This window comes from Sceloporus undulatus, chromosome 3 (assembly GCF_019175285.1).
Source record: "Sceloporus undulatus isolate JIND9_A2432 ecotype Alabama chromosome 3, SceUnd_v1.1, whole genome shotgun sequence".
NCBI lineage: Eukaryota > Metazoa > Chordata > Lepidosauria > Squamata > Phrynosomatidae > Sceloporus > Sceloporus undulatus.
Genome location: NC_056524.1, coordinates 5,181,523 through 5,197,225, shown reverse-complemented (window position 1 = coordinate 5,197,225; position 15,703 = coordinate 5,181,523). Strand labels below are relative to the sequence as shown.

The window sequence follows — 15,703 nt, the reverse complement described above, 5'->3', positions numbered from 1 at the left end:
TCATGGTACTTTGAGTTTACCTTCCCTTTTAAATGCCCTTTAAATTTGCTGGCTAGTGTTTGGTTTTTTTGTTGTTGTTATGACAACAGATACATCACCAAATGTAGGCAGAAACATTGATGCAATTGCCATGATTGACTGAGGAGGGAGAAAAGACATGGAAGAAGATCCATTTTAAATTGATTCACTGGTAAATGTGAATGAGAAGTGGGTTAATTTGCAACAGGAAAATTCAGTCAGCGCAAATGTAGTGTGAACAGTGATCCACTGTTGAACCGAACCGAATTATTTGTAAGTGGAAATGAGGACAAGAATTCACCCTAGACATTGAAATAGTCCAAGAGTCCACATACTTTAAATCAAATATTGACCAGAACAGAGTTTGAGTAAAAAAATCAGAATGCTAGGATTGGAAAAGGCAGCCATGAAAGAACTAGAAAAGATCTTGATATGCAAGGATACACAACTGAGCACAAAAGTTAGACTCTTACAAGTTATCGTATTCCATATTACCATGGATGGATGTGAGAACTGGACAGTTAAGACAGCAGATAGGAAGAAAATCAGCTTATTTGAGATGTGGGGCTGGAGAAGAGTTCTGAGGATCCCATGGACAGCCAAAAAGACAAACAAATGGGTCCTTGAATAGATCAAGTGTGAACAATACCTGGAAGCCAAGATGATCAAATTGAGACTGTCATATTTCGGCCACATCATGAAAAGGCACAGGGTGACCTACATCTTAACCATAAAGGGGGCCAAGGCACCACAAAATGTAGGACTACCAAGTAAAATGGAGGACACACCTAAATAAAGACCTACAAACACTCACAGAAATAGAAGTTAATGCTTCTTGGTCCAGCTCAAAATGGAGACCTTTTGGAATTCCTCCTGGATGGAAGGTTGAAATGGAGGATGTGTCCCGGAAAAGGAGGCAGAGCTCATTGGAAAAGACGATAATGCTAGGAAAGGTGGAGAGCAGTAGAAAGCAAAGAAGACCCAATGTTAGATGGATGGACTCTATTAAGGGTATGAATTTGCGGGACCTGAGGAGAGCAGTGGAAGACAGGGAGTCTTGGAGATGTCTTAACCATTGTTGGCTTGGATCAAAGTGAACTCCAAGGCAGGTAGCAACAACAACAGTTGAGGGCATATAATCCACATAAGTTCTCCTTTAAAACAAAAATTTGGGGAGTCTGGCTGTTTGAAGAATCTTCTGAGCAGGTTTGAGAGGCACAAATGGAGGTCAAGAGCCCACATGGGGTCCATAGGCTGCACTTTCACACCCCTGTGTTAAAAACGTACTGTACTGCAGTCATGACAGCGCTGTTTACAAAAGCAACTGTTTGAGGCACACAATAATAATGCACAGACAGATTTCCTGCAGAAATCCAATTTGAACCACCCAGAGAGGCAGAAGATGGATGTGAAAAGTCACAGCCAGAGATGTTTCTCACAAAGGAGAAGCGGGAAGAAGCCAGAGATCCATTTTTCAGGAAAGCAGACATAAGAGTAAAAAAGTAGAAAACACATATTTCCAGAAGGAAAACGTTGTGGTGAAGTGATCAATATTTTGCAGTTAAGGCTCTGGCGACCAGGAGGCAAATCCATCTGCATTCAGCAATGGACACTTATTGGGTGGCCTTGGCCAGGTCATACTCTCTCAGCCTCAGAGGAAAGCAATGGCAATGCCCTTGTAAACAAATCATGCCAAGAAAATCTTAGGAGAGGGTCACCATAAACCAGTGTCAACTTTTTTAAAGGAGCCAGTGTGATGTACTGGTTGAATGTTGGATTAGGACCCTGAGAGGCCCTGGTTCAAATCCCCACTCTACCATGGGGAACCAGTGGCTGGCCTTGAGCAAGACACACTCTCTCAGCCTTAAAGCAAGCCAGTAGCAAACCTGCTCTGAATGAATCTTGCCAAGTAAATCCTAGGATAGGCTCATCATAAGGCAGAAGCTACTTGAAGTCATGTTGCAACAGTGACAAAATACAGTTGGCCTTCCATATCCACTGATTCTTTATCCATAGATTCAAACATATATAATATATAAATTCCAAAAAGCAAACCTTGATTTTGCCATTTTATATAAAGGACATCATTTTATTACACCATTTTATTTCATGGGAATTGAGCATCTACAGATTATAGCTACGGAGGGTCCTGGAACCAAGCCCAACAGATTATTATTATTTATTAATTTCATTTGTATGCTGCCTTTATCCCAGAAAGGGACCCAAGGTGGCTTACAAGATGAAAACAAGGGCCCACTGTAATTCCAATCCCTTGGTGCCACTGGGACCGTTTGGCACTACAAGCCACAAACTCAGCAGTTAGCCATGCTTGGTGCCAACCATAGTGACCCAATGGCAAAGACAATTTGCTGGTGCAATTTTTGTTGGCATCCCTAACTCCATAGTCCTGCAGCCAAAGGAGAGGATCAAAATTCAAGATGAACTTAATAGATTAGAAAGCTGAGCCAAAACTAACAAAATGGATTGCAAAAGAAAGGAATGTAAGGTACTGTGTACTTAGGCAGAAAAAAAATGAAAGGCATAGATATAGGATGGGGGACACTTGGCATAGGGAGCTAGGGATGTTTATCCTAGAGAAGGAAAAGAAGGGGACAGATTGTTGCTCTTCCCAGAGGGCTCAGGCCTAAACAAACTGCTGCAGCCTCTCCTAGCTTGTGTGTTCTTCTTCATTTTATGATCACGCTCTGATGTTGCTTGGCCACATGTGTCCCAGTTTTATGAACTGTTGGATGATATGCAATGAATTCATAATAGATGTTTACAAACATAGAACATAAACACGCAATAATAACTGTAGATCAGAGGCGGGTAAAGTCCAAACTTGGAGGCCTTGCAAAGTCCTTCAAAGACTGTTTTTATGGCCTCCTCTACCTGCAGCCAAGATTTCCTTGGAACTCTCTCTTTAGTCAGAAAAAAGGGAGAGGCAATTCATCTTTTCAATAAATTTGCAGGCTCCTGTATTGTTTGACCAAGAAAGAAAGAAATCATAGAATCATATCATAGAATCATAGAATCATAGAGTTGGAAGAGACCGCAAGGGCCATCCAGTCCAACCCCCTGCCATGCAGGAAATCACAATCAAAGCATCCCCGACAGATGGCTGTCGTGGCAAGGAGACGCAGAGACGAGAGTGGGGTTCACAAGCCTCCTCACAAGCCTTCCTTCAGCCAGGTTTCGGCTGGGCCTTTTATTGTCATTTTGCTTACATTAGTCCGTTGTTTGCCTTACAATCATTTGCTAGGTTACATGCCCTTTTCTGCAGTGGAAGCAGGATGTGAAGACCAGCTAAGTCACCATGGACTTATCTATCTGATTATGGATAAAGCATTGTCATCTCAAGAGAGAGTCACATTTTTATGGTTTGCCAGCAGAACTGTAACATCTCAATCTTGATCAGCATTGCTATCCTGAGAGAGGGTCGCGACCCCACGGTTTTGCCCATGGGGTTGCCACAGATGGCCATCCAGCCTCTGCTTGAAGACCTCTAAGGAAGGAGACTCCACTACACTCCGAGGGAATTTGTTCCACTGTCGAACAGCCCTTACTGTCAGGAAATTCCTCCTAATGTTGAAGTGGAATCTCTTTTCCTGCAGCTTGCATCCATTGCTCCGGGTCCTAGTCTCTGGAGCAACAGAAAACAAGCTTGCTCCCTCCTCAATATGACATCCCTTCAAGTATTTAAACAGGGCTATCATATCACCTCTTAACCTTCTCTTCTCCAGGCTAAACATCCCCAGCTCCCTAAGTCCTTCCTCATAGGGCATGGTTTCCAGACCTTTCACCATTTTAGTCGCCCTCCTTTGGACACGCTCCAGTTTCTCAATGTCCTTTTTGAATTGTGGCGCCCAGAACTGGATACAGTATTCCAGGTGGGGCCTGACCAGAGCAGAATATAGTGGCACTATTACTTCCCTGGATCTAGATACTATACTATGAAAGAAAGATATGAAAGAAAGTTCACTCGTGTTTCAAAATCAGAAATACTGTATACTGATTTTGTTTTGATTTTTTTCTCCATTATTAGTAGTGTGTGAGACTTCTAGAAGGGCCAAGAGCAGAAATCTGAGCCCTAGGTCCACAACACTTGCCCAACTCCAAACAGGTCATGATCCAGAAAATCAGAACAAGGTGCTACAGAAATCACTCACCAAACCCAGAGCAGAAAATCAAGTCTGAATGCAGGCTGACATGGATATAGAAAATCAGTCCACAGATGGGCCTATGGATCGAGGTGGGTTACAATAAAAAGATAAAAATACATAATATAATAAATCATAAAATTTCACAATCCCCAACCCTCCAAAATGGGAACGTTTTCACACTATGTGTCCCAGCAGCTAGTCTCTGTCCAGTATTTTCATTTTTAAATTTTTTAAATTTAATTTGTTGTTGTTGTTGTTCTGTGCCTTCAGGTTGCTTCCAACTTGGTAAGAATTGTTCAGAGGAGGTTTGCCATTGCCTGAGGCTGAGAGTGTGTGACTTATCCAAGGTCCTTGGATTTCCACTCCACCAAATGCATCTGAGGACATAGACTGAAGTCTGTGAAAGCTCATGCTGCCAACTTCTTTCTTTCAGTTAGTCTCAAAGGTGCTACAAGATCTCTGTATATACCAAGGTCACCTGGGGAATCAAACCCTGATCTCCAGAGTTGTAGTCTAATGTTCAAACCAGTACATGAAACTGGCTCTTTAGCAATAGCAAGTATGTTTCTGTACCGCTTATCGGTGCACTTAAGCACTCTCTAAGCAGTTTACAATGGGTAAGCTAATTGTCCCAGTTTTATGAACTGTTGGGTTCAACAAGCTGGGTACTGGTTTTAGCAACCTTGGAAGGATGCAAGGCTGAGTCAACACAGGATCCAAGGAGACCCATTTGTGTTCCAGCCCATGTATGTGCAAGCAGAGATCTACACATAGCATGAGCTCAGGATGCCAGCACTCCCTTTCTTTTCTCTTCTCGTCTTCCTTTTTCTCCCTTTGTTCACTTTTTATTTTCTCTGCTGCAATCAATCTGCCTCCTGTGACAGACTATCAACCAGTCGGACTGGTTCTTGTTGCCTGAGGAGCAAAGCAAAGCCCGAGGAGATGGATTGCTTTGGGGAAACCTAAAGCATTCCCCTTTTACTTTACCACACCCTTCTGTGTGGGACTTGCTGGGCAAAGGAGGGTAGCAGTAAATAGTGGTTTCTGTAGAGAGAAACAGTGGTTTGTGTAGTGAAGGTTGCTGTTAGAACTAAATTGCAGAATCATGCTCCACTGAGAAGCCGGTGACTTGATAGCTCTACAAGACCGAGTTCAAATCCTGGCTCATTCATGTAAACCCACTGGGTGATCTTGGGCAAGTCATATACTCTCAGCCTCAGGGGATGGCAATGGCAAACCCGCTTTGAAGAAACATGCCAAGAAAACCCCATGAGCCTTAGGACTGCCATGAGTTAGAAATGACTTGAAGGCACCCAAGGACAACAATAACAGTACCCTTTAGCTGTAGATCCCTGCATGTCAGGGGGTTGGACTAGATTGTCTTCCAAGTTCTAACATTATCTATTATATTCTAACATACGATGTGAGTGCAAAACATTCTGAATGTGTCTCTAGCTCCTGGTGGGAGTGGATTGACATGGATGATCAGCCCTTCCTCTAACACCTGTCTTGTTCTTTCACCAGCTTTCCAGATAAAAATACGTAGCATTTCCCAATCTGGTGTCATCCTCTGCATGCATTCTATTGCAACTCCCATCAGCCATATCCAAAGCAGAGCTCCCACTTCTGCCATGCCAAAATGTGACAGAACAGTCACTCCTCACTCCCTCCACTGCCACCCGCTCCATTGTAACTATGAGATTGTAGATTTACACTATTCAAAGATGATGCAGGAGCTTGGCTATAATTTTATTGCAGCATATTGGTTCCCAGGAACTTCCAAGCAGAAGAACAATCTGAAATAAATAGTTGCACCAATCTAACTTGTGGTCACCTAATACAGGACCTGCTGTTTCTTGATTATCTCTGTTAAAGGCTTTACTCAAGAGAGTTGAGTAAAGTGGCACAGCTGTATAAAAGGGAGACAGTTGCTGATTTTCCCGATCAATGCAAGCCATTCCAATCAATGCGAGCCCTTCTTAAGAGGGGCTTTTGCTGACACAGGGCACAGTGACAGAGAGATAGAGAGGGGAGGTTTTCATTAATTATGAAGAAAACCTGGCTAGCAGCCATCAGGAAGCAATCTCCCATCTGGAATTAGAGCCAGATTCTTGCCAGGGGCTCCAAAACTGACTTTGATTTGCTTCATTAAACTTTTTTCATTAGTGGGGCAGACATTAGCAGGTGAATGAAGCCATTGTGCTATTTAGTAGCACACTAAAAAGTTACTCTGTGGACTACATCTCCTACTGGCAATACTGGCTGGACAGTTCTGGAAACTATGGTTCACAAAACTAACTTTCCCAAGCTTTATCATAAATGCATGAAATTTGCAGGAACCGTGAAATCCCATCGTCCTAACTGTTTGTACATATTAACTGATGTCAAGTTGATTTCGATCTCCAAGACACCTATCCAGTTTTCACAAATTAGAAATACAATGGCACAGAGAATGCTAACTTTAGTATTCATTGATATATCTTGACACTTCAGGATCTTGTCTAGTTCTTTTATGGCTGCCCTTCCAAGTCCTAGTCTTCTTCTGATTTCTTGACTGCGGTCTCCATTCAGATTGACTGAACCAAGGTATGGAAAATCCTAGAATCATAGAATCATAGAGTTGGAAGAGACCACAAGGGCCATCCAGTCCAACCCCTTTCTGCCATGCAGGAACTCTCCATCAAAGCATCCCTGAGAGATGGTCATCCAGTCTCTGTTTAAAGACATTCAAAGAAGGAGACTCCACCACTCTTTGAAGGTGTGTCTTCCACTGTCGAACAGCCCTTAGAAGTTCCTCCTAATGTTGAGGTGGAATCTCTTTTCCTGCAGTTTGCATCCATTGCTCCGTGTTCTAGTCTCTGGAGCAAGAGAAAACAAGCTTGCTCCCTCCTCCATATGAGATCCCTTCCTTTAAAGTTTAGTAAAGTTATGTGCAGACAGCTGCCCCAGTGTGGGAATGGAGGGTTCTGGGTGTTCCCAGAAGATCCAGAGTAAAAGGTACATTTTTAAAATGAGGTTTTAGGGCATTATGGGTGTACTAGTTTGAGTGTTGGACTATAAATCTGGAAACAGGGTTCAAATCCTGGCTTGGCCATGAAACCCCAACTGGGTGACCTTGAGCAAGTTACATGCTCTCAGCCTCAGAGGAAGGCAAGGGCAAAATTCTTCTGAATAAATCTTGGTAGGAAAACTTCATGGTAGGTTTGTCTTAGGGTCACCATAATTCAGAAATGACTTGAAGGACACAACAACAACAACAACAACAACAACTCCCAGTTCTGGTGCTGAACGTGGCAGAGGATGTCTGGAGTTTTTGCACCTGAACTGGAATTTGGACAGTGCATCATCCAAAGAGGACACCGGAACGGGGAAAGTTTTTTTTGGCTCATGCAGACAAGGCCCAGAATATAGTTTAAAAGTGCTGTCCTTGGTGCTAAATCCTGGGGACATGAGACCCACTAGCCCTTCCCAACCAGAGCAGACCAAAAGCCAGCATAGTCCCACATTTCATTCCCACGGTAGCTTACAAGGTGCCCTTTCACACTTCAGAATTATAGTGCTGTTATTCCACTAACTGCCATGTCGCCATATAATGGGATCCTGAGATTTTCCATTTGGGGAGAAGTATTTTGATGATGATGATGATGATGTTTATTTATATCCTGCCCTTTTCCCAAGACTGGGAATCAGGGAGGCTTACAACATTAAAAAACAGAGGCCCGTTACAGACATAATAGTACGGACTCAGTCCGTACTAGGGTTAGAAAGGGGTGTCACTTCCGGATGCCCCTAACCCTAGTATGGACTGAGTCCATACAAAATGGCGGTGCCCGTTCCACACGGGGGCCGCCATCTTTATGTAGTGGACGCATTGCGTCCGCACATTGCACGGCTAATATGATGCCGCGAGTGAACCATTGGCGCCTTGTGGCGTCATAGCCGCGACCATTTTGGCACTTCTTTTTAGCTGCGCCGGGAAGCCTCGCGGTTGGCCACTGGGGCTTCTCGGTGCAGCTAATGACGGCGCAGGCAGAGCACTGCTTTTCAGCGCTCTGTAACGCGCCAATATTTTCAGCCAGAAAGCTCTTTGTGCTTTTGCTGAACTACAGGATTCCACAGGACAGAACCGTGGCACCTCATACTTCAAATGACAGTGATATAAATTGTGTCGTGTGAATGGGCCCTCGATGTCTACAGAAATAGGAACGAGCAAGAATCTTGTTTCATTTCCTTTTTTGATCAGAATGTACCAAAAGTTGCAAAAGTCAAGTGTGGGGGAGAGAGAGAAACTGGCAGATTTGTCTCTTCCAATATGGGAAACTCACAAGCAGAAGTTGGGTGTGATAGTACCCTCCTACCCATGTTCCCCAAGAACTGGTAATAAGAAGCCTACTGCCTCTGTTATGTATGACTGGTGTAGCCATTGATAGCTTTATACTTGGCAAATTTATCTAAAACCCTTTCAGCGCTGCCCTTAAACTATTTCATATAGGCAAATATGTCAGAAGGTTATGTTGCTTGCTGTCGCAGTTCTCCCCTTCTCACTATTAAAGATAATAGCCAAACGATGCTTTTGTTTGTCCTGGACTATTTTTTGGTGATTCCACACCTCAGCTGCAACATTTTATCTCCACCTTCAATTGGGTTTCTTTTTTAATTTTGATTTAATTAATTTTAATTTAATTTAAGGGTATCCTTCAATCGTTTCTCTTTTTTAATATAGAGTAATAGCATATCAGCGGATCAGTGAGCCACAGGACTGCCTCAGTGAACTGTACCTGAGTTTTTAAAAATCTTGGAACGATTTGGAAAGATCCAATAAATTGCTAGAAACAGTCCCCAAAAAGAATGATCTAAGAGGGCACAGAGGCAATATAATGTTTATCAGTGAACTAGTAATCTCTATGCGTTTTACAATCTGTAAGCCAATTGCCCCCAACAAGCTGGATACTCATTTTATTGACCTATGGAAGGATGGAAGGCTGAATCAACCTTGGATAAAATGTACAACATTGTGGCTGCAACAACAAGCACCAAACCCTGAGGGGCTATGTCATAAGAACTCACACTTCTTTCCACCAATCTAGAAGCAATCTGGAAGCAAACTCAATAATTTACCTATTTGCTATCTGACGAATTTCTTGGAAAGTGGTGGACTTCCCTGGCGTTCTTCAAACAGAGGTCAGATGGACATCTTTCAGGAGTGCTGTTGTTGTATCTTCCTGCATGGCTGAAGGGGGTTGGATTAGGTGGCCCTTGTGGTCCCTTACGTCACTACGATTCTGTGATGCTATGACTTAGTTAATGGGATGGTTAGGCTGCGCTAGTGCTTCTTCGGATATCTGTTGTAGGGGACCAACAGTGGCATCTCTTTATACTAATATAGTCCATGATAAGGCAATGGAAGTTATGGAGTCTACACTTGATAAGAGAAAGGACTATCTATACCCACCAACACATGTTTTGTGTACATTAGCTGATATTACTATATTACTGAGCATCCAGGATCCAGAATTTTATGCCTGATTAACTCCACTCACATATACTGGATGACTCCCTGGAAATAGGATAATTATTTTGCTGTTACTACAACTTTATTTTCCACTGAAGAAGGCCTTCAGTCGAAACGCGTTTGGATACTTTTATACTTTTCATTTTATATGTCCTCTGGAAGTACTTCTCTCCATGCACTTTGTATGTTGGATATTTTTATACTTTATATTTTGCATGTTATTTGGAAAATCATATACTTCTTATCTTCCATGCATATTGGATGTGTGTATACTTTTAATTTTGTATGTATTTCAGAAGTGTATAAACTCCCTGTTGTTTTTGCTTTCTGGCACAGTGTATTGCTTTGTCTACACACTGTTTACCTGGATGCCAGAAAATTACTGTAAGTGCATTTTTTAAATATTTTAGATATTAAAACTTTCTTATGTATTACTTTTTCCTAGTCCTTTCTGTTTGTCATCTAGGGATTGGCAGTACCATAATTGTGACTATTGGTTTTACAACAGATTCTTTCTTTCTTGGAAACGTACTGCAGACCAGCTGCCAATGGCTTGGAGACCAGCACCAATCTATGGGCCATGGCTTTGACTACCACTGCGTTATGCCACCCTTCTGCTGAATATTGACCAAGTGCAATCTGTGGTGTTATCTCCCCATTGAATAAATTGTCAAATGGTGACTCATTGCATAGATAATCCCCATTGACTGAGGGCCAAAACACACTACAGAAATAATCCAGTTTGAGACCACTTTAACTGCCCTGGCACAATGCTAGGAAATTCTTGGAACTGTAGTTTTGTGAGATATTTAGCCTTCTCAGAGAGCTTTTGTGCCACAACAAACTACAGTTCCCATAATTCCCTAGCACTGAGCCAGAGCAGTTAAAGTGGTCTCAAACTGAATTATTTCTGCAGTGTGTTTTGACCCTAAATGGCTTTCTTCTTGTTGGGATTAAGGATATCATATTATTACATTGGTGGGGTTTTGCTTATGACACCACGAATTGAATCTGTCCCTTGCACAACAACCCCCAAAGTACAACCGCTTTGTAGAAGGGAACTTACTCAGGTGTAAGGCATTTACAGGATTCTTTTCTATCTTTTAAAACCATCCCTGGAATCCAAGGAATAACCGGTTTACCTTCTTCTTTACCGAAATCTCATCGTAACCTCACCCAAACAACAACAAAAGAAATCAATAGCTAATGCATCCTTCGAGGGAGAGTTGTGGTCTGATTTCTGCTGTGGAAATCCAGGAACTTCTGGAATTGAAACCGCTGCTTGGTCAACGTATACCTTAGAGCAGGTCAATTGTGGTTTCCTTTCCCTTCCCAGCCTGTCGGACGGCTGAGTGCTGCCAGCCACGGCGGCCTGTAATGGACGTTTCACATGTTTGCAGGATCCATCAATCTCTTGCCTGCCTTGCACAATTTGCCAAAAGGCCATAAAAAAGTGCTGGGGGCTGCTTTGCAGATTGATTAATCAGCTAATGTTTGCAAAGTGCCTTGAAGATTCATCTCCCCCCTCTACCCCTGCACCTTCCCTAGGGGATCAGGCAGCTTTATAATAGCAAGAGAGCCATTAGAAAGTCTTTTTTTGCATCAAAGATCAGAAATCCAATCTGACAAAGCTGTCAAACTGCATTATTTCTATAGTATAGCTGCACCCTTAGCACGAGAAGGACATCATTGTAGTAGATAGGTGTACTTCAAGGGGGGTACTCTGAAAGTGGGGCTCCACAACAGCAAAGGCCCTGTTCCCACATCTTCCCACAGCCTACATTCATGGGGGGGGGGGGAGTGTTGAAGGCTTGGGAAGAGAGGCAAAACAGAGAGACTGAAAAGTAGTGTTTGGTGGCTGCGTGTGGCCCACAAGCTGTGCTTTGTGTACCTGTAACTCAGAGAACCATCTTGGGTTCAGTTTTTGCATTTTGAGTGAAAAGGATGAGAAGAGAGGGGATGAAAAAACCCTAACATTGAACCCCTGGAGATCAACTGTCAATTGCATATATATATATATGCGCACATAGTTATAGGTTGTGGGACACCTGGCTTGAGGAGAGTACATGTGAAAGGGATCTAGGAGTCCTAATAGTAGACGACAAATTGAACATGAGTTAACAGTGCGATGCGGCAGCTAAAAAGGACAATGTGATTTTAGGCTGCATCAATAGAAGTATAGTGTCTAGATCAAGGGAAGGAACAGTGCCACTCTATCCTGCTTTGGTCAGGCCTCACCTGGAATAATATTGTGTCCAGTTCTGGGCACCACAATTCAAAAGGGATGTTGACAAGCTGGAATGTGTCCAAAGGAGGGCCACCAAATTGGTGAAAGGTCTGGAAACCATACCTCATGAAGAGAGACCTGGGAGCTGGGTATGTTTAGCCTGGAAAAGAGACAATTAAGAGGTGATATGACTGCCCTGTTTAAGTATTTGAAGGAGTATCACATTGAGGATGCAGCAAGCTTGTTTTCTGCTGCTCCAGAGACTAGAACATGGATCAATGGATGCAAGCTACAGGACAAGAGATTCCAGCTCAACTTTAGGAGAAACTTTCTGACAGTTAGAGCTGTTTGACAGTGGAACACTCTTTCTTGGAGTGTAGTGGAGTCTCTTTCTTTGGAGGTCTTTAAACAGAGGCTGAATGGCCATCTATTGAGGATGCTTTGATGGAGAGTTCCTGCATGGCAGAAGGGGGTTGGGCTGGATGGCTCTTAGGGTCTCTTCCAACTCTAGGATTCTATTATTCTAATTGGGAATAGACAATATTGAATTAGATTGATCGGGAGACTGGAGGATAAACTGTAGGAATACAGTATTTGATATCTACGGCTCTGCAGACCAGGGTTCAATCTCCCACTCAGCCATGAAACCCACTGGATGACCATGGGCAAATCACATGCTCTCAGCCCCAAGGGGAGGCAATGGCAAACCCCCTCTGAACAAGTTTCATGGTGAGCAGGGAACTGAACTTTGCTCTCCAGACCCGTTTGACACCGCTCCATCATGGCACCATCCTATGAAATCCTGGGATTTGTAGTTTGTTGTGGCACCATAGCTCTCAGACAAAGAAGGCTAAATAGCCCACAAAACTGCAAATCCTAGAATACCATAACAATGAGCTAGGGGAATAATAATTTTTTACCTTGGAAGTCTAAGGATGTATCCACATACAGACATAAAGCAGTTTGACAACACTTTAACTGTCATGTCTCCATGCTATGGAATCCTGGGATTTGTAGGTTGTTTTGGCACCAGAGCTGGCTGGCAGAGAAAAGTAAGTACCTCCCAAAACTACAAATCCAAGAGTTCCACGGCATGGAGCCCTGGCAGATAAAGCGGTGTCAAACTACATTATTTCTGCAGTGTATTTGCAGCCTTTGTGTAACTAATTACTTAGAATATGGCTTTCCCAAGATGTAATTAAAAGACAAGGACAAACAGTAAGTTTACCAGCAGAAACCAGCCTGAGTTCTTTGCTCCATGAAAAGCAAACACATTTGGCATGCAGTGTATGCTTTGGTGGGCCAAAACTGCCTTCAGTGTTTACAAGGCAGCGCGGAGGGAATAAAGAATTTACTTCAATCTATCATTTCCCTTATTTGGTGGTGAGTTGGACGATAATTGCTGTATTTATTTTGAGGATTGGAAGCAGAGAATTGCATTGTCAGTTTGCATTTCTGAATTTCTCCAGAAGTTGAACTTTGGGACAAACTTTGTGATGCCACATTAGAACTGCCAGAAAACATGAACTATTTACATCTCACACAGCATCGAGCAATCGCTATTTGTGGGCCTTCTTGCTTTGATCCAAGACTAACTCAGAAATGTTTCTCAGTTTTGGACTACAACTCTCAAAACTTCACCAGCCAGCTGTACTTTTAGTCCGAACTGGGAAACTTTCCCTCTTTTTGCTTCCAGGGAGCTGCAAGAGGTATTTACTCTCTCTATTTACACAAAATGCCACTGATTCAGATCTGAAGCGACAAGGCCATAAACAAAATATCACATATTTAATCTTTTTCACCAAGACTGTCCCAATGTTCTTTTGCAAACAGGCTTAAGTCTGGGAAAGTCCCAGATCTTTATCTTCCTGACTAGCAAATCGGAGAGACAGGAAGGCTTTTCAAGTGATCCAAAGAAGAAGACAAACAACAAGGAAAACAAAGGTGAGAGAGAAACTTGTTAAGAGATGAGTAGGAAGTTGTAACTTGACATAGCAATTGCTTGCATGCTGATCTCTGGGGATGATAGGATGCAGCCAGGTTTGATGCTGGCATAATTGAGTTTGCACACAACTAGCCAGCCAGAGTTAGGACTTTATCAGATGAAGCTAAAAAGCGAGATTTTAACAGAAGAAGTGTTTTTGACCAGGCTATATCAAACGGCATCATATTTATCCTGCTGCTGCCTTGCATTCCATTCATACCTGGATGATGATGATGATGATGATGATGATATTTATTTGTATCCCGCTCTTTCCCGAAAAATGAGTCCCAGAGTAACTCTCAATGTGAAAAGAACAGTGCAGTTGAAAACACATAAAAGTGTAAATACATAAAACTGTAGCGCGTATTTTCATTGATGGTAAGGTGACCAGATATCCTCCTTTTCCAGAATATGTCCTACATTTCAACCTTCTGTCCAGGAGGAATGCCAAAATGTCCTACATTTTTGGGCATGGTGAAGAAGCTCAGCACAAAAGTTAGAATTGTACAAGCCATTGTATTTCCTATTACCAGGTATGGATGCGAGAGCTGGACAGTTAAACAAAAAAGATAAGAAGAAAATGCCTTCATTTGAGATGTGGTGCTGGAAAAGAGTGATGAGGATACTCTCTCTCTCTGGCTTTACTTCGCGAACGAAGATTCAGGAAGGACTCATCTTGCGCTTTCTACAAGTGCGTTGATGACTAAAAAGGCCAATCTGAGATAAACAAGTCTGGTTGCAGAAAGCACAGCAGAAAGTCTCCTTGGGTGATGTTTCTGGGTTGTGATTCTTTCTGCGTTGTCATTTCTCTTCGAGACTCGTTCGGCGTGAGCTTTCAAAGAAGGCTGCGGAATCATGGATAGTGCATCTCCATGCCTCCCGATGCGAGGCCAGGGAGGACCATTGTTGATGATCGATTTGGCCAAGCCTGAGATGTTGTTTCAGGGAGTCCTTGTATCTCTTCTTTGGGGCACCCCTCTTACGCTCTTGACCCGTGGCGAGTTCACCGTATGACAACAAATGAGTCCTTGAACCAATCAAACCTGAAATCTCCCTGGAAGCAAAGATGACAAAACTTAGGCTGGTATACTTTGGACACATTGTGAGAAGACATGAATCACTGGGAAAAACAATAATGCTAGGAAAGGTGGAGGGAAGTAGAAAGAGAGGAAGGCCACATTCAAGATGGATGTATTTGTTTTTATTGTATTCTAATTAGTATTGTTTTAGAGATATTTTAATCATGTAATGTTGTTATTTTAGATTGTACGCCACTTGGCAGGTTTTTATTCTTTCTTTTTTTAACCCTTCCTACGTAAACCACTGTGCAAACTGTACAGCACTCTATAAATAAATGTTACTACTAACAACAACAGTAATAATATTAAAGAGATCATGAGTATGAGTTTTCAGGAGTTGGGCAGAGCAGTAGAGCAGTAGGGGTCTTAGAGATGTCTTATCCGCAGAGTCACTGTGGGTCGAGATTCACATGAAGGCAGTTAACAACAAAAAAGAAGCCTGTTGCCTAACTCCACATTTGCTCATTCCCTTTGAGAAATGTGTCTGCTTGGCAATCTGTCCTTGCTGCAAATAGAGGATCGAGGATGGATCCTTTTACAGTTCTTTATTCCTAGGAGCAGCAGCAGACAAGACTCGCACCCAGAGCTCAGGGAGCGTTCCTTTCTCGGAGGGGAAAAAGACAACAAATGTATTGGGCAATGGACTGCTTGAGGACACCATGCAAATGTTGAAAGGGGTTTTTCCCTTAATTTAAACACAATGGACAAATGAAAGGAATA

At 42.7% G+C, this 15,703-nt stretch overlaps 1 protein-coding gene across 6 annotated transcripts in view; it reads left to right on the top strand.

The window, feature by feature from the left end:
- The window catches only part of P2RY6 (pyrimidinergic receptor P2Y6), an 82,906-nt gene that overhangs the window by 27,353 nt on the left and 39,850 nt on the right, over positions 1-15,703 (top strand). The window contains exons 1-2 of one of the 6 annotated variants that reach the window (XM_042458312.1): positions 13,357-13,629; positions 13,754-13,864. The exons of 3 other annotated variants lie outside the window; for them this stretch is intronic. The gene's annotated coding sequence lies outside the window, so the exon portion shown is untranslated. Of the gene's footprint in view, positions 1-13,248; positions 13,304-13,356; positions 13,630-13,753; positions 13,865-15,703 lie in introns of those variants that run through there. 2 more of the 6 variants (XM_042458311.1, XM_042458313.1) reach the window with 2 other exon arrangements.